Source organism: Cryptomeria japonica, chromosome 3 (assembly GCF_030272615.1).
Source record: "Cryptomeria japonica chromosome 3, Sugi_1.0, whole genome shotgun sequence".
NCBI lineage: Eukaryota > Viridiplantae > Streptophyta > Pinopsida > Cupressales > Cupressaceae > Cryptomeria > Cryptomeria japonica.
In genome coordinates, this window is record NC_081407.1 from 890,781,084 (window position 1) to 890,787,574 (window position 6,491).

A 6,491-nucleotide genomic window follows, 5' to 3' on the forward strand; every position below is an offset into this window, starting at 1 on the left:
TGACACTTTTTGGGACTGGCCTCACATTCCCTTCAAGTATACTCAAATTTGACATGCTTTTAGGGTGAATATCTTCTCTATATGGAAAGATAGAAATTCTGCAATTTTTGTTCACTACTCTATTGATACAAATGTTTCACTCCATTCTAAAAATACCATTTTATCAAATGTTCTACTACATGTTTAGGTGCAGGCTAGCAAGGTGGCCCTAGAGGTGGTTCACCTTTAGGAGTTGCTTGATCATTGGGGTAATGCCTTGTGCATTGTTGCCAAGGTGTCTCCAAATCCTTCCGCCTTCCACAGTTGCTCCTTGTCGTGGTTGATGCAAAGGCCAGAGTTTTTTAGCTCATTGCTCCTAGTCTCCCAAGTCCCAAGCTCCTCGTTAGCGGTCTAGTCATCATAGTGGCTTGTCTTGGTGTGCTTGGTGATGCTTTGCCTCCTCCCTTGAGGGGTGTCACTTCTAACTGGCCTTTTGGGGGTGTGGGGCTGTTGGTTGGTGGTGGTTCTGGTTTGCTGGATCTCAGTACTTCAAAGTGATTTGCTCAACTAGCTTTGGCGATTTCTCCTACCTGCATTGAAAACAAGGATAAAAATATAGAAGATGAAGGGTGGTCTCTTCCTATCGTCATCTTGAAATCGGCTAATGTATGGGGTAAACTAAATGATTGAGATCCTCCACCTCCTTTGATTATAGTTGCTCTTGCTGCTTAAGCAACTTTATTTTATGTTGTTATAAGCTTTTCAGACTCTGCTCATTTGACTATAGAACTGTGATCTTGTATCTACCCAAACTTTTTTAAATTGTGAATTTATGTACTTTAATTACTATTTAATAAAATTTGACGCAACTATTCATAAAAAAATATATAAATTATTTTGATATATGAATTTAATTTATTATTATTTTCATTGATAATAAAATATACTTTAATGTTTATATTATTATTATTATTATTTCATTTTTGGATAGGTTATTCATTAAAAAAATTCCTTGAGAGGCAAAGTTTACCGTCAAATTTAGGCTCTCCTTTTTATCTTCTGACTAACCTCGCCTCCACTAACTCGAGGCTCAAACCAGGGTTTTCAAATCGGAATCGGTGGCGTTGAGCCTTAGCAAACACTGTGAGTTAAGTACATATTTGTTAGTTAACATCTTGTTATGGAATCTCCTTACCGATCTGGTTATATATTTTACAGAACAATGGCAACGACAACAAGCAGAAAGAAGGAATCCGTCACCTACATTTCAAGAGCCACTTTTTCTTTGTGATTTTTGGAAGGTAAGCTCATCAAATATGTCATTTTTGTGTTTCTCAAATGTTTTTCCCTGTTGTTGATTTTTATGGGCATACGAGAAAATTTCTCCCAGCTTAGCGAGTCTGATATGTATTCCTCTCTGTCACTTTGCTAAATGGAGTTGCTCTTCTGTTTTTAACCTTGATCTTTGTAGGCAGGAAAGATTGAGGTCGGTTTGATGGCTGTACATACCAAAACAAACCCATTTTTTGTCGCATGGGATGGATCTTATTTATGTTTAATGTCACAACCTTGTTTAGTATATATCTTTATGTAAGCATTTTGCTTAGCAATTGCTATTTCATTCCAGAAAGTATTTGGTATGATACATTCATAGTTAGGTTAATATTCGTCAAAGCCATCATAAATTTTTTTTCTTTAATGACGGTGCGAGAAAAGTTTTGAAGTTGAATGGAATAGCTTCTTCATACAATGCAAAAATAGTTTGAAAGTTGAATGTTCAGGACCATCAAATGTGATTCAACATTATAATTAAGGACTTGTGGAAGCTAGACACTAGTGACAATTGTTTGTAGATATAATAGAGGGTTTTAGACATTGTAAAAATCTTAAGGAGTATTACTGCCAATTTTCTCACAAGATTTTGAAGTAGAATACTAATTAGTATTGACTATAAGTTTATATATCTGTGATTGTTCAATATTGGCAGCAACCATTGGTAATTTTTTTTATTAGTTTCAACTCTCAAGAATTATTATTTTGCTGAAAAATTATAAATCCGGGCATGGCTATGTTCCTTTTTTTTTTGGTTAATTTATAGCTTGTAAGTTGGAATGGAGATTGTTGTTGAATCGTTGATGCTATGTTAGCATCACATCATTTCAAGTTTATAGGTGAAATTTCCGTTACTAGAATCTGTTTTCCTGTTTTGGATGAATATATGTTTTTTTTTAATAAAAGATTGGTGTTATTTGTTGTGAACTCTAATCATTGTAGTAGGTAGCTTAGTAGGTATTTGTAAGAATGTCATTTGGATTTTTTATTTTTAACTTTTTCTCTTGTAGCCTAATATGAGTTGAGATTAAATGTGGTGTGCCTACAACAATTTGAACATTTCTTGTTTGAATCTACACGTGTATATAATTGATATATAATTCCATAAGAAACCCATAAATTATGATACATGTTGGAACCTTGTGGGTTGTTTCTATTTCATCTTTGAAGTCACTAAACCAATATTCAGGTATAGTCGTAGGCCTACATTTTCATGAAACTAGGTCCCCTCCCATACCCTGCTTCAGGTGTAATCACAGATAAGTCCTGGTTGCTAAGGAAATACAAACAACATTGCCCACAGTTTTCCTTTTTGCTAGAGTCTATTTTTTCAAAGATTTGATGTTAACCGTTAGCTGTCAATCTGACATATAAGGCATGTCCAGACGAATATCCATGTTTTCATCTTTGAGGTTAATCCCTAGGCCTTCTAGCTACTCTGAAGATGGGACATGGTAATTTATTGGCACCGAATTAAATGTTATAGTTGCATTCTAAGTCACCACGTTCAAATTCAAATTCGAGTTCGACAAACATAAAATTTGGATGAAGTTGGGCAAGGGTAAAAAATTCAAAAAAAAAAATCGACATATAAATTTTTTATTTAAATATAAGTAATATATCTCATAAATTATAAATTATCGAAATAGTTTAAGATTGCAAAATAGATTTGAAATCATTATAAACACATTAAAAATAAATTAAAATAATAATCAATTAAATATACTAGATATTAATTTTTAATAAAAAATTAATATAAATAAAAATTATAAAACAATAAATAAATATCCTCCTTACATTAAATTTATCTTTTGTTTATTTATAAATAAATAAGGAGGATATTAATGTTTTTAATATTTTTCTTAATTTTTTTTTTATATTGAATATAGTATACAAAAATAGTTACAATATATGTCAATTTTGCTCGGACATAATTGAAACAGCGAACAAAATATTGATGACTACCACCCCAAAAAAACTACGACCGAAATAACCACAAGGTCCTCTTCAAAGAGAGGATTAGTTAAAGAAAAATTGAACTTAGAGATATCTCCATCAGGCAAATTATCAATTGGAGACATATTGTTTGAAGTTGGAGGGGTCACATAGCTACTCTCATTGGGGCCACCGCCATCATTAGTGTTTAGATTTGCACTATTGCATGGCTTAGAATTCATGATAATACCATTATTATTTTGAATATTAACAACCCCGTTTTGGGGGATTTTGAGTGATAGGCACTCAAACCTCAAATGACCATTTTTTTACAATGAAAACATGCCTTGTAAGTTCCCCAAAAGTTCCACATACCAAAAGAAAGACTCATTGTCAATTGTCATAGAGATTTTATTTGGGAAATCCACATTGGGGTCTAAAGTAATTAAGACCCTCGCATTTAAATGTGGAAGAGTGACCCAAGATTCTTCAACTTGAAGAACATTACCTAAGGGTTTTAAAATCTGCGGTAGAAAACCCCAAAATTTTGAATGAAGGTTTCTAATTTCCAGTCAATTCGAAGCAGCCCTAGCTAGAGAAGCTTGTCCTTGAGCACTCTATCTTGCATATTGTGATTCTTAAAAATTACCACAAACAATCCCTTCTGAATCATCCGACAGAAATTAACATAAATTCTTAACTTCTTTCCCCACACATTTGAAATCCATTCATCAAAATTTTTTCTCGAAGGCAAAGAATTGGAAGGCAAAGAAAACTGCCACATTTCTCAATCTATTTTGCTCATTCTTAATAGCTTTCAATATATCATCATTGGGAGATAAGGAAAGTACTTTTTGACCAGGCAAAGGCACCTTACCCTCTTCTCCATTTCCAGTGTCTCGAGGGGAGATATTGCCTCCATTTCCCAGTCCATAGTCTCTTCGTTCTCGCATTCCTTCGGACTCCATTGACTCGACGGCCACGAATCCTCCATTGAAACACATAGACGGAGGGCAATCTGTTTTGGTCTCGTCTGCAACAAGGGCGGCTCTGTAGGACGGTTTCTGTGAATTGTCTCTCGTTTTATCAAGGTTTTCACAAATTTCTGAATTAACTCCATCTTTATTTCCCTCCGGATCCACATCAACAGCCCCCATTGAATGTTGTTATCACCTCAACCTGGTCGGACGCCTGGAAATAAATGCGGCCAGGGCAACAAAAACACAAGTTGGAGGGTTTTGGCAATTAATAAATGAAGACCAGAATGGAGAACACAAGAAAAAAACCAAATAAAACAGAAAAAGCGTAGCACGCACGCAGAAAAAGAGGACTTGGAGCAGCCAAATCAGCACGAAGGACCTCTGTTGCAGGGTGGGACTCCAAGAAAGTTGCCATATTTTTTCTTAAATTTAATAATCGATTAGAGATAAATTAAAACTTCAAATTATTTAATCTTCCATACACATTAAAGGGAAACAATAAATAAATAAAACATCAATGTAAGGAATCGAAAAACTGCACTGCGAATTGGAGGGAAACATTGCACTGTGAACGCGAGGGAAACAATCGTGGCTGGGCGGGGTCTCACATGGCGCGCCATGGCTGCACACAGGAATAATGGCGGCTGGTCAGGGGCTCACGGCATAGGAATAGCGGTGGGATGAACAACAAAACAGCTTCAATGGCGGAATTGGCACAGGCACAAAGAGCTTCACTCGGGATTAAAAACAAAACAAACCAGACTAGTTCATTTTGACGTACGAATTTCAAGCGAACTTTTCCTAATTTTATTTATTTTTATAGATCTGCTGAATTCCAAACCTGAAGCCGGAAATTTGGCCAATGCTGTGACTAAGATTGCATTTACAAATGGATGTTGGTTTCATTTCCATTTGGACAGGGCCAAATTGTTGAGCATGTTTCAACTTTTAATTCTACTTTGTTCAGAAATAAAATTTTCTTTACGATAATTTTTAGTTTCTTCTTTTTTATATATTTAAGGGCATCTCCATAGCATAGAGATATTGTAGGCAAATAAAATAGACATTTCAACACATGAATTGTAGAAAATAGATTTTAGTTTTTTATATTCATATCCGGCTGATTACATTGCACAAAACATAACACAACATAAATAATATCTAGATGGTGATAGATGTCAAAATGTTGATTACAATATAGTTTGTGTCTTTGTACAAAGTCAACTTGTAAACTAAGTATAAAATTTCAAAAAATCAACACAAGCTGCCATAGATCTCGGGAGGATAAACAAAACCAATGTTTCATCTAAAATGAGATCTGTACACCTTTTTATTTGTTCAAGTTGAAGATACTTTAAGCTCTATACTTTAAGCTCTATGTTGCATATTTGAATCCCATTGAGCATTTTTGGTTATTGTGAACATTTCTTTCTTTCTTTTTTTCTTGATTAAGAAAAGATCACTTTGTGTAGTATGAAGCAAGGGGAGGCTTATCTATGATTCTATGTAACAATTATAATGATGATGGTTTTGCCTATATTCAAGTATTAAGATACAAGGACTTAATTTTTGTTGTCCTCAATAATAAAATTAATAACAAGGCCTATTAAAAGTTATAACATAATACCAAAAAGATTTGCATGTATAATACATGGAAGGTTCATACAACAACAATCACACTCTTAAGTTTTCAATGTAAGATGAAATTGGAGGTGTCTAATAGGTTTTATGCATACTCTCATCCCTGAAAGTGATAGTGTGCTATTACTTACTTGTATTGAAATATATATAGGACGAACATTAGATGGATAGGCATAGTTCCTTTTTAGTATGATAAGGGTCTTAACGAATGAGTTCCACTTAATAAGCAACATTATGTATTATTTCTCGTAAGCATTTATTCATAACAACAAATTTTAATACACTAAATTTTGATAGAAAAAAATATAAAAAAACACCCCCCCACCCAATGTCACAAGGTTCGAGTTTGAGTTTGTGTTAGGCAACCATTAAATTCAGCCGAAATTTAACAAAGGGAAAAAGTTTGAAAGAAAATTCGTGATTAAATTCACCTTTATAAATTTGATTTTTTTTAAATATAAGTAATAAATTCATAAAAATAAAACACCATTATATTAAATTTGAATACATTATAATATAATATATTTAAAAATTTAATTCAATTATTATTAATAGATATATTAAATTTTAAATGTTAAATAATGAATATATTATAATTAAAATCTAATTTAAATATACATTATA

The 6,491-nt window shown here is 33.2% G+C and overlaps 1 long non-coding RNA gene across 1 annotated transcript; it reads left to right on the plus strand.

The window, feature by feature from the left end:
• Window positions 1-974: 974 nt before the first annotated feature.
• LOC131059743 (uncharacterized) lies at window positions 975-1,745 on the plus strand. The gene is made up of 3 exons (XR_009110234.2): window positions 975-1,122; window positions 1,198-1,280; window positions 1,451-1,745. It is a non-coding gene; the product is annotated as an uncharacterized LOC131059743 (long non-coding RNA).
• The last annotated feature ends 4,746 nt before the right edge of the window (window positions 1,746-6,491 follow it).